This window comes from Schistocerca piceifrons, chromosome 7, assembly GCF_021461385.2.
Source record: "Schistocerca piceifrons isolate TAMUIC-IGC-003096 chromosome 7, iqSchPice1.1, whole genome shotgun sequence".
In the NCBI taxonomy this organism is placed as follows: Eukaryota; Metazoa; Arthropoda; class Insecta; order Orthoptera; family Acrididae; genus Schistocerca; species Schistocerca piceifrons.
Genome location: NC_060144.1, coordinates 497,650,621 through 497,663,907, shown reverse-complemented (window position 1 = coordinate 497,663,907; position 13,287 = coordinate 497,650,621).

Here is a 13,287-nt window from a genome sequence, read left to right as displayed (position 1 = left end):
TTGGATTAAAGTTTGGGGTAGGTCTTCCTAACTCTTTAACTGTTACTTTCTCGCCCAAAGATCTACTGGAAAAAATGTCTCATTAGCAGACCACTTACAGAATTTGCCATGTTGCTTGACAGTACTTTACGCAATGTCATAGGAAAATGCAGACCTGGTTCTGTGAGGAACATAGCACCCATAGTGCCAGCAGGGGTGATGTCACATCAGAGCATGCACAGTCAAAACAGACAGCTGAATCCCTTCTCTTAGTTGATTGTAGAGCAGCTGACTAATATTTCAGCCCTCAACACTGGTTTGTAGTTATTACGGAGAGAGTGCTACAAAACATGTTTTTGTCTGTTTTATGTGCATGCCAGCATGCATTCAAAGAGAAATTGAATGATTTTAGTGTGATTACCTGCTCACATTTGAAGAGAAATGTTATAATTTTAGTGCAATGTTTTCTGTATGCTGTAGCATATTAGCACATGATAACTGGCCACCACAGCTAGTAATGAAGACATGGAAAAGACTAATGTAGAATTCAACTAAATGAAAACTACAGAACTCAACAAAACCACAACAACCATAAAATTGAAAAGGAAATGGGTATTGAAAATTTTAGTTGACCAGTATAGCGTTACCATGAACACACACCCAACTCCAAATCTTGGTACTGGAAATGTACTTGATATGTATAGCTCAAATGAAGCCCATGATACCAAAGTATATGTATAGTAGAAATACACTGACAGAAAAAAAATGCAGCACTAAAAAATAATTATTGTAGAGTAACGAAATTTCAGTAATACATTTGTCTAGGTAACATATTTAAGCGATTAATGTTGCAAAATCACTGGTTAATGTAAGGGTGAGACAAGTCATTGCAAGTGTGAAATGCTGGTACATTAATAACTGGTGTAACTGCCCAGAATGTTGAATGTAAGGATGCAAACGTTTATTCATTGTGTTGTACAGGTGCCATATGTCAGTTTGTGTGATGTAGTTCCACGCCTGTTGCAGTTGATCCATCAATATAGGAACAATTAACAATGTTTGTGGATGATGCTGGAATTGTCATCCAATAGTGTCTCATATGTATGTCATTGCAGACAAATCTGGCGATCAAGCAGGACAAGGAAATATGTCAACACTCTGTATAGCATGTTGGGCTATAATAGCGGTATGTGGGTGAGCGTTATTGTGGTGGAAAACTCCCCCTGGAATTCTGTTCACGAATGGGGGCACAATGAGTCAAATCACCATACCGAAGTACAAATGTAAACAAAGGCTTTGCGGCCATTGTCACAGTCAATAAAATTATTCTGAGTTTGTGACCGCATTGTCAACTATAAAATTCCGACATTTTGGCGACTATTGCAAGATGCCTTCCTCAGCATGTGTTGCTAACTGTTGAAAGATGATAGTATAATTACTTATATAGTATGGAGGAGTGCTGTCATTGGATATGAGATGAGGAGGAAAGGTATTAGATGTTCTTTTATCGGCCTTTGCATTGTGTGTTGTCATGGGCGGAAATAGCATTTTCCATTGGAGTATCCTTTATTGCTTGCCATTGATGGAAATCGGCAAATAGGAAATTGAGCAGCGACTGCAGCTTAGCGGTGTTTGCTAACTGCCTAGTATCGGCTAGAGCATGTCAAACTCTGTGTATCCTCCACCGCTGTGGTCTACCAGATGCCTGTTCCTTTGGGAGAGCTGTGCTTCTGCAAGGCTATCAGTGTTGGCAGCCAAGACACTGGGAGTCGGTACCCGTCTTTTCTATTCATGTTGTCAGGTCGCTGAGCTATTTCTATAGCCCCTCTGATCTTCCTCCTCAAGCTAAATGGCTGTTTCGCCTGTACGCAGGCCTCTCGAAATTCAGTCTTCATCCTGGAATCAATGGCTATGACATGAGGATGATACACAAAACTATGGTGCTGAAGGAGGAGGGCAATAGGGAAATGCAGAATGAAGCATGGAACACTGTCCCGCTACCATATGTACTAGAGGTCACTGAATGTCTGGCCAAAATTCTCCATCAGACAGGTATTAAGCCGATTTTTCATAGCAACAACAAAATAAAAGACTTTCTGTGCTCGACGAAAGATACAATTGACAAATTTCATGCCGCCAGAGTTTATGAAATCAGGTGCGAATGTGGACTGGTGTATGTAAGTGAGACTTGGCGTCCAATAAGCACAAGGTTATCTGAACATGAGTGATATACCTGTCTCAAAAAATACAACGAATCAGCGGTGACAGAACACCGGCAACAGTGCAGGATGAAGACTGAATTTCGAGAGGCCTGCGTAGTGGCAAAACAGCCGTTTAGCTTGAGGAGGAAGATCAGAGAGCGTGTGGAGATCTGGGGTGCAAATTTCTCGAACTCCGCTATCGGGTTGAGAAATGTAGGGTCCCCCTGAATAGGTCAGGCGTGCACTACATGCAGGAAGCGGCTACAAGGGCAGCGGAGTATGTGTGGAGTGCACATGTGGGTTTTTTAGGTTAGAGAATTCCCTCCCTAGGCCCGACAAGACGCCTCCTGGGACGCGGCAAGGTAGGAGTAGGCAAACTGCAATAACAATATTAATCTGCTAATAGTAAACCGCAGGAACGTCTATAGAAAGGTCCCAGAACTGCTCTCATTAATAAACGGTTACAATGCCCGCATAGTACTAGGGACAGAAAGTTGGCTGAAACCAAATGTAAACAGTAATGAAATTCTAAACTCAGATTGGAATGTATACCCCAGAGACAGGCTGGACAGTGAAGGGGGAGGCGTGTTTATAGCGATAAGAAGTGCAATAGTATCGAAGGAAATTAACGGAGATCCGAAATGTGAAATAATTTGGGTGGAGGTCACAGTTAAAGCAGGCTCAGACGTGGAAATTGGATGTCTCTATAGGACCCCTGGCTCAGCAGCTGTTGTGGCTGAGCACCTGAAGGATAATTTGGAAAATATTTAGAGTAGATTTCCCCACCATGTTATAGTTCTGGATGGAGATTTTAATTTGCCGGATGTAGACTGGGAGACTCAAACATTCATAACGGGTGGCAGGGACAAAGAATCTAGTGAAATTTTTTTAAGTGCTTTATCTGAAAACTACTTTGAGCAGTTAAACAGAGAACCGACTCGTGGCAATAACATATTAGACCTTCTGGTGACAAACAGACCCGAACTATTTGAAACAGTTAACGCAGAACAGAGAATCAGCGATCATAAATCGGTTACTGCATCGATGATTTCAGCCATAAATAGAAATATTAAAAAAGTAGGAAGATTTTTCTGTTTAGTAAAAGTGACAAAAAGCAGATTTCAGAGTACCTGATGGCTCAACACAAAAGTTTTGTCTCAAGTACAGACAGTGTTGAGGATCAGTGGACAAAGTTCAAAACCATCGTACAATATGTGTTAGATGAGTATGTGGCAAGCAAGATCATAAGAGATGGAAAAGAGCCACCGTGGTACAACAACCGAGTTAGAAAACTGCTGCGGAAGCAAAGGGAACTTCACAGCAAACATAAACATAGCCAAAGCCTTGCAGACAAACAAAAATTACACGAAGCAAAATGTAGTGTGACCTATGTGAGAGGTGTTCAATGTATTCAAAAGTAAAGTTCTATGTACTGACTAGGCAGAAAATCCTAAGAAATTTTGGTCTTATGTCAAAGCGGTAGGTGGATCAAAACAAAATTTCCAGACACTCTGTGACCAAAATGGTACTGAAACAGAGGATGACAGACTAAAGGCCAAAATACCAAATGTCTTTTTCCAATGCTGTTTCACAGAGGATGACTGCACTGTAGTTCCTTCTCTAGATTGTCGCACAGATGACAAAATTGTAGATATCGAAATAGACGACAGAGGGATAGAGAAACAATTAAAATCGCTCAAAAGAGGAAAGGCCGCTGGACCTGATGGGATACCAGTTCGATTTTACACAGAGTACGCGAAGGAACTTGCCCCCCTTCTTGCAACGGTGTACCATAGGTCTCTAGAAGAGCATAGTGTTCCAAAGGATTGGAAAGGGGCACAGGTCATCCCCGTTTTCAAGAAGGGATGTCGAACAGATGTGCAGAACTATAGACCTATATCTTGAACGTCTATCAGTTGTAGAATTTTGGAACACGTATTATGTTTGAGTATAATGACTTTTCTGGACACTAGAAATCTACTCTGTAGGAATCAGCATGGGTTTTGAAAAAGACGATCGTGTGAAACCCAGCGTGCGCTGTTCGTCCACGAGACTCACAGGGCCATAGACATAGGTTCCCAGGTAGATGCCGTGTTTCTTGACTTCTGCAAGGCATTCAGTACAGTTCCCCACAGTCGTTTAATGAACAAAGTAAGAGCATATGGACTATCAGACCAATTGTGTGATTGGATTGAAGAGTTCCTAGATAACAGAACGCAGCTTGTCATTCTCAATGGAGAGAAGTCTTCTGAAGTAAGAGTGATTTCAGGTGTGCCGCAGGGGAGTGTCGTAGGACCGTTGCTATTCACAATATACATAAATGACCTTGTGGATGACATCGGAAGTTCACTGAGGCTTTTTGCGGATGAAGCTGTGGTATGTCGAGAGGTTGTAACAATGGAAAATTGTACTGAAATGCAGGAGGATCTGCAGTGAATTGACACATGGTGCAGGGAATGGCAATTGAATCTCAATGTAGACAAGTGTAATGTGCTGCAAATACATAGAAAGAAAGATCCCATTTCATTTAGCTACAATATAGCAGGTCAGCAACTGGAAGCAGTTAATTACATAAATTATCTGGGAGTGTGCATTAGGAGTGATTTAAAATGGAATGATCATATAAAGTTGATCATCAGTAAAGCAGATGCCAGACTGAGATTCATTGGAAGAATTCTAAGGAAATGCAATCTGAAAACAAAGGAAGTAGGTTACAGTACTCTTGTTCGCCCACTGCTTGAATGCTGCTCAGCAGTGTGGGATCCGTACCGGATAGGGTTGATAGAAGAGATAGAGAAGATCCAACAGAGAGCAGTGCGCTTCGCTACAGGATCATTTAGTAATCGCAAAAGCGTTGCGGAGATGATAGATAAACTCCAGTGGAAGACTCTGCAGGAGAGACGCTCAGTAGCTTGGTACGGGCTTTTGTTGAAGTTTCGAGAACATACCTTCCAGGAGGAGTCAAGCAGTATGTTGCTCCCTCCTACGTATATCTCGCGAAGAGACCATGAGGATAAAATCAGAGAGATTACAGCCCACACAGAGGCATACCGACAATCCTTCTTTCCATGAACAATACGAGACTGGAATAGAAGGGAGAACCGATAGAGGTACTCAAAGTACCCTCCGCCACACACCGTCAGGTGGCTTGCGGAGTATGGATGTAGATGTAGATGTAGAGAGAGGCTATAGAAATAGCCCAGCGACACGACAACACGAATAGAAAAGATGGGTACAGACTCCAAGTGTCACAGCTCTCCCAAAGCAACAGGCACGTTGTAGGCCACAGTGGTGGAGGGTACACAGAGTCTGACACGCTCTATCCAATACTAAGCAGTTAGTAAATGGCACTACACTACAGTCATTGCTCAATTTCCTATTCACCTATTTCCACCAATGCCAAGCAATAAAGAAAACTCCAATGGAAAACACCTATTTCCGCCAATGACAACACACAATGCAAAGACCAATAAAAGAACACCTAATACCCTTCGTCCTCATCTCGTATCCAATGATAGCACTCAACCATAGTATGTAAGTAATTAAACTAGCATCCATTCAGCAGTTAGCAGTACACCCTGAGGAAGGCATCTTGCAATAGTCGCCGAAACATTGGAATTTTATAATTGACAATGAGGTCACAAACCAAGAAGAATTTTATTGGTTGTGACATGCAAATATGTAGTTAGGAGTGTAGGATAACCAAGTGCTTCCGCTGCCACACGAAATCGCACCACAAACTATAACTCCAGGTGCAGGTCCAGTCTAGCATGCGGACAGAATGGTTGCAGGCCCTCAACTGGCCTCCTTCTAACAATCACACAGCTATCACTAGCACTGAACCAACACCAGCTGTCATTAGAAAGCACAACCGACCTCCACCATGTCCTCCAGTGAGCTCTTGCTTGACACCACTGAAGATGAAAGTGGAGGTGGTTTTGAGGTCAGTATAATGCATCCTACGTGGTGTCTGGCTCAGAGCTGTCCTTGAAGTAACTGATTTGTTAAAGATCATTGTGTCACTGTGGTGCCAACTGCTTCTCATAATGCTGCTGCAGATGCAGTATGATGTTCTAGAGCCATACATCGTACACAGTGCTCTTCCCTCTCAGTAATTCCACATGGCCATCCAGAGACTGGTCTTTTTGCAGCCACACATTCTCATGGCTAGCACTGCCAGTAGTCTTGCACAGTGGCTACATTACTGCCAAGTATTTCTGCAATATCTCAGAAGAAACTTCTAGCTTCTCATAACCCTATTAAATGACCTCATTCAAAACTAGTGAGGTGTTGATAATGGCATCTTTGTCACCTTAAAGGCATTCTTGACCAACATCAGCTCACCAAGTCAGATCTCAAAGGTAACTAATGTTCATGACTGTTAAAGCATATATTTAAAGCAACCCTGATTGCAGTGTCACTCTTATGTGACTGGTATGAAATTTGAATAGACTTCATCTTTAAGATGAAGAAACATGCCTACCAACTTCCAGTTATGTCCCAAAACTCTTTCTTGGTGTTGCAATTCTTTTTTCTTTTTGGTCGATGTATTATCAAAGCCTAAACAGGCCAAAATAATTACAACACACTCCATAAGACCCACCACTATAAACCTATAAACTACTAAATATGAACTTCCAATACCAAGCCAAACTAGCCAAAAACAATATAGAAACATGAATATTCCACACTAGAGGGCTTCACTGCTTACTGCAACATGTCCTCAGCGAACACGGTCCATTTCAAAGATGCTGCACCACAGTGACTTCACACGACACAATTATGTTACAGGTCAAAGCCAACATGTGGTGCTGCAACTGAGTATCACACCTGTAGGGATCATAAGGAGAAGATTAGATTAATTGCTAATGCAATTTTTATGTGTGCAGTGAGTACTGACACATGGACGTGGGTGGGCAGATGAATTAAGACACACACATTGTCATTCTTGATAAATGTATTACAGAAAGCACACACATACAATACACATAATGGCACTACCATCAACAACATTCTTTTTACAGAGATGTTTGTTGCACTCTACTTGAATTGCACCAAAGAAGCACATACAGAGAAGAGAAGTATACACTAGAAACCCTTGGCATCTGAATGCTCTGGGAATGGCCCTGAAGTCGAATGATGATCACCGCATTAAGTAAACATAATTACACCACGTCCTATCGGTGGGCATCATAAGAGAATAACTTTTCAGTTTAACATTGCAAAAATACATTATTAAACATAAGAACACAAATGAGACAAAATTTAACAGGCAGATAGTCCAGCATGAAATAATACTTGTTTTAAGGCTAACATGACTCTGAATCTCTCAGTTTTAATACCGCTAAAATCTTTAGTTAGAATGTCTGCAGCATTGTCATCAGTTGACACATGCTTAAATTAAGGAAACCATCCAAGACAGTCTGCCTGACTTTATGACAGTGCACTCTGAATTATTTGGTTCCTTGTGATACACCCTTTTTCTTGGTAATCCCAATGACACCTGTGTTGTCAGCACTGATCTGCAGGGATATTGTAACAAATTCAGAACACCTAATCTCATGTAAAAAATCTGCAAACCATTATACATGTTTCGAACACTGCAGTGTATTCAGCTTCTACTGTGGGGGTTGGCCTTTTACTCTTCTAGGTAATTGCTGCTACAGCTAACAGAATTTATTCCCATATGGAGGACACAGTGATAGACATCCCTGGGGTTGTGAAGCAGCTGAATGGGTTGAAAATAAATAAATCGCTAGATCCTGATGAGATTCCAATTCAGTTTTACGGAGAGTACTCTACTGCATTGGCTCCTTACTTAGCTCGCATTTATCAGGAATCTCTTGGCCAATGTAAAGTCCCGAGCCACTGAAAAAAAGTGCAGGTGACGCCTGTATATAAGAAGGGTAGAAGGACGGATCCTCAAAATTACAGACCAATATCCTTAACATTGGTTTGTTGCAGGATTCTCGAACATATTCTCAGTTCGAATCTAATGAATTTCCTTGAGACAGAGAAGTTGCTGTCCATGCATCAGCATGGCTTTAGAAACTATCGCTCCTGCGAAACGCAACTCACTTTTCTTTCACATGATATCTTGCGAACCATGGATGAAGGGTATCAGACGGATGCCATATTCCTTGACTTCCAGAAAGCGTTTGACTCGGTGCCCCACTGCAGACTCCTAACTAAGGTATGAGCATATGGGATTGGTTCCCAAATATGTGAGTGGCTTGAAGATTTCTTAAGTAATAGAACCCAGTACGTTGTCCTCGATGGTGAGTGTTCATCAGAGGTGAGGGTATCATCTGGAGTGCCCCAGGGAATTGTGGTAGGTCCACTGTTGTTTTCTATCTACATAAATGATCTTTTGGATAGGGTGGATAGCAATGTGCGGCTGTTTGCTGATGATGCTTTGGTGTACGAGAAGGTGTTGTCATTGAGTGACTGTAGGAGGATACAAGATGACTTGGACGGGATTTGTGATTGGTGTAAAGAATGGCAGCTAACTCTAAATATAGATAAATGTAAATTAATGCAGATGAATAGGAAAAAGAATACCATAATGTTTGAATACTCAATTAGTAGTGTAGCGCTTGACACAGTCACGTCGATTAATTATTTGGGCGTAACATTGCAGAGTGATATGAAGTGGGACAAGCGTGTAATGGCAGTTGTGGGGAAGGCGGATATTTGTCTTTGGTTCATTGGTAGAATTTTGGGAAGATGTGGTTCATCTGTAAAGGAGACCGCTTATAAAACGCTAATACGACCTATTCTTGAGTACTGCTTGAGCATTTGGGATCCCTATCAGGTCGGATTGAGGGAAGACATAGAAGCAATTCAGAGGCGAGCTGCTAGATTTGTTACTGGTAGGTTTGATCATCACGCGAGTGTTAGGGAAATGCTTCAGGAACTCAGTTGGGAGTCTCTGGAGGAAAGGAGGTGTTCTTTTCGTGAATTGCTACTGAGGAAATTTAGAGAACCAGCATTTGAGGCTGTCCGCAGTACAATTTTACTGCTGCCAACTTATATTTTGTGGAAAGACCACAAAGATAAGATAAGAGAGATTAGGGCTCATACAGAGGCATATAGGCAGTCATTTTTCCCTCGTTCTGTTTGGGAGTGGAACAGGGAGAGAAGATTCTAGTTGTGGTACGATGTGCCCTCCGCCACGCACCGTATGGTGGTTGTGGAGTATGGATGTAGCTGTAGATGTAGAATTGTGTACCCTGTTAAAGATGTACTATTAGCTGGGTTATTTTCCCAGTCAGCATCATTGAATGCACTAGCATCAGAACAACTGGCATTAAAACATAAGCTCAAATCTTTAGTGTGCTGCAGGTAACGAAACATCCTTTTTTCTTTGGGCTGATGAGAAACACTCAGTTTAGAGTTGAACTGAATCAGCCTTCCTGCATTAAAGGGAATATCAGGTCAAGTACATGTGGATACATAGAACAAACAACCCACAGCCTTTACGTAGAATTTTTGGTCAAATAGCATGCCATTCTCATCTCACGAAAATGGTTGTCATTACGTGGTGTTGTTATGTCTTGCAGTCATGCGTTCTGAACACTCTCAAAATGGTTCAAATGGCTCTGAGCACTATGGGACTTAACTTCTGAGGTCATCAGCCCCTAGAACTTAGAACTATTTAAACCTAACTAATCTAAGGACATCACACACATCCATGCCCGAGGCAGGATTCAAACCTGCGACCGTAGCGGTTGCGCGGCTCTAGACTGTAGCGCCTAGAACCGCTCGGCCATTCTGGCAGGCTGAACACTCCATTTTGTACTGAATGTGACTAGTTCAATTTAATTTCACTTGCCCTTGAGACTGCTCAATCTTAAGTCCTAAAATAAACATGCCATCTATTTCTTTAATACTAATGTGAGATTTCAAAACATTCTTGGATTTTTCAATTCTCTCTTCCTCACGTATTACAACATCATCAACATGAATCCCAATAATCAAATGATAGAGAAGAATGCACAAGGATCCTTTTCACATTGTTTAAAATGCAACTTTTTCATCACAGAGCAAAAAAATCATTACAATTTTTACCTGTTTGGTGAAGCCCATACAAACTCTTATTCAATAAACACACTTTATTCCTCACACTAAAGAATTTTGGTTGCTCCATGAAAATGGTGCCATTTATGAGCCTATTAAGATAAGCAGTTTCTACATCAATGTGTTAGATTTTCCATCCCCTACCGTATTTACTCGAATCTAAGCCGCACTCGAATCTAAGCCGCACCTGAAAAATGAGACTGAAATCAAGGAAAAAAAATTTCCCGAATCTAAGCCGCACCTGAAATTTGAGACTCGAAATTAAAGGGGGGAAAAAAGTTTTAGGCCGCACCTTCAAATTGAAACAATGTTGGTCCATTGTAATATGAGACACAATTTAGGTCGAATGAATGACGATACAGCTACAGTAGTTTGGTTCGAGTCGTAAGCTTAGCAGCTAAGCTTTCCCAGGTAGCCATTGCTATGTGTCTGTATTTATACGGGTACCCTTCCTTTTTCACGTGCTTTGTCTGGTTTGAATTGATTGCTTATTTTTCTTTGGTCTGATAAGTGCCGTTCTCTTTGTTATAGGTGTTGATGTCACTCTAAGCTGAAGATGCTTTGTCGCATTCTGATAATGTTTACGGCCTGTCGCCATGGCTTGCTTTTGTGCGTGCTACCGCTGCTTCGTTTTTTTTTTTTTTTTTTTTTTTTTTTTTTTTTTTTTTTTTTTTTTTTTTTTATATATATATATATATATACATGTATATTCTTCCGCGTTCGCTGTTGTCTCACTCTAGTTTCGTAGTTTATTAGGCAGACAGAATTTAAATGAGATAGCAGCAAACACGAAAGAATACATGGCAAAATGTTTATATTCGTATTATTCTTATGGTGAAGAGAATACTGCATGCGATTCAAAATTCTTAAAAGTTCCTATTGGCAACCGTCTCTTCTCACAGGTAGGAAAAAATTCAGAACGTAGAGTTGGCCATATTGACAAACATCCCTAACAGTCTTGCCAGTCGGATTTTCGTAGTACATTGAAACGTTGCAACATTCGAAGATGAACAATACAGAATTTGTATTTACTTCGATGGATAATGTATGAAAATGCAGTGGTTGAAACTCGGGGCAGAGGAAACAAAGCTCGTCTTCCACTTTTTTTATTTATTTATTGACGCAGAAGTTTTGGCGCCAGTATTTATCTTTGTGCCTGCAAAGCATGCCTGTATAGCGCTACATATATTCGACGGCAAGTTGTGGCGGCACGTACCAACAGTTTTCATAACTTCCGCTTACTTTGCACTCGATTCTAAGCCGCAGGCGGTTTTTTGGATTACAAAAACCGGAAAAAAAGTGCGGCTTAGATTCGAGTAAATACGGTAAGTATTGCAATTGGTATCAGAATCCTCGAGCTACTTTGTCTCATTACTGGGTTGTAGCTTTCTCAGTAATGTACTCCAAAACCCAGAGCAACTAACCTTGCTTTAAATTTAGCAATCTCATCTCTGCTTCTCATTGTAGTAAACACCCACTTACTTTCTATACCCTGATCAGTTTTTGATCTGTCGATAAGTTGCCATGTATTGTAGCATTTTAGGGTACTCATCTCTGACTCAATGGTTTTTTGTACACCACTTGCCATGTCAACTGAGGCTAAAGCTTATTCTACTGATGTTGGATCAGGTGGATTCACTTGACACATGGTAGCAAAAAAATGTTCAGAGAGACACAAACAACACATTTTTGGTTTTGCCAGATATGAAGGCTGTCGTAGCCCTACTTCACTATTTGCTCTAGGAATTTCACTTCCGAACATGGTATCACACTCCTCACACACATCACTGTCTCCACTGCCTTCTACATTGTATCCACCTTCTTCTCCAACCTCAGATTGACTTCTACCTCCTCGAACAGCTGTTGATTCAACTGCATCATCTGCTACCGGTTTTGCACTCCTTGGTGCTGTGTTGTTGCCATCTGTTGATAGATCAGGAAAGTTCATCTGCACCATACTGGTGTTGTCTGTTGTCACCTCATTGCTGTATGGATCAGCTATTGCCACCTTGTTTGTGATTACTTCCCCTGGAAGACACAGCTCTTTGTTGACTGTAGCTATTCTCTCTCACCAAAGATGACATCTCTTCTCAAAAGGATTTTTCCTCGTCCAAGGCTCCACAGATGACATCCTTTTGATCTAGCTTCAACTCCAAGATAAGCACATTCTTCTGTCCATTCCTCAAGTTTGTCAGATGTCAATGTGCTTGTCAGGGCTCTGCAGCCAAATGCTTTGAGCATTTACATGTCTTTTTTAATAAGTTCTTTCTGCTTCCAGACTTCATACAGGATTTTTCTACCAAGGGATCTTGTTGGGCCTCTATTTTAGATGTAGCAGGCCAACATCAGAGCTTCTCCCCAGAAGTTGATGGGCAAACCACGTTGGAATAGTAAATACCGCACAATTGATGAGGGATGTAAACTTTGCTTTTCTGGCTTAATATGCCCTCTTTCTTGAACAACTGTTCAAATTTGCTGTTGATGTACTAAGTCCCATTGACTGATGGGAATCATAGTGGTTTTCTCTGTGTCTCACACACTGCCCTAAACTCCACAAAAGAGACAAGCTCATCGCTTTTCTGCTTTAATACGATTTCTACTGAATAGCTTGAGTGAGCAACCAGATAAGTAGCATGGGTGCTCCCCCTAAGGAGATCTGTCTAATATAGCCCACATCATTATGTTCTAGAACATTTTCAGTAGTAGTTTGGCTTGGTTTGAAAGGCTGTGTTTTCATTTTTCCTTGCACACACACTTCACATTTTACTTCATACTTAGAGGCTCCAATACTTTGGGTAAAACTTCCCTGTGTCCAAGTCTTTGGTGCCACAGAATTTCTGCCTGTCTGACTGTTGCTTCTTTTTCCAACGACTGATGTGTTTTGTCATTGTAGGACATCACTGTATTGTTATGCATTTTATAATATTCACAGTGCACTAAATAGACGTAACTATCTGATGATCTTCTTCTCAACACTTCCTTCTCACCATTAGACACATTAACATAACTGTTTTTGAATATAATGCAC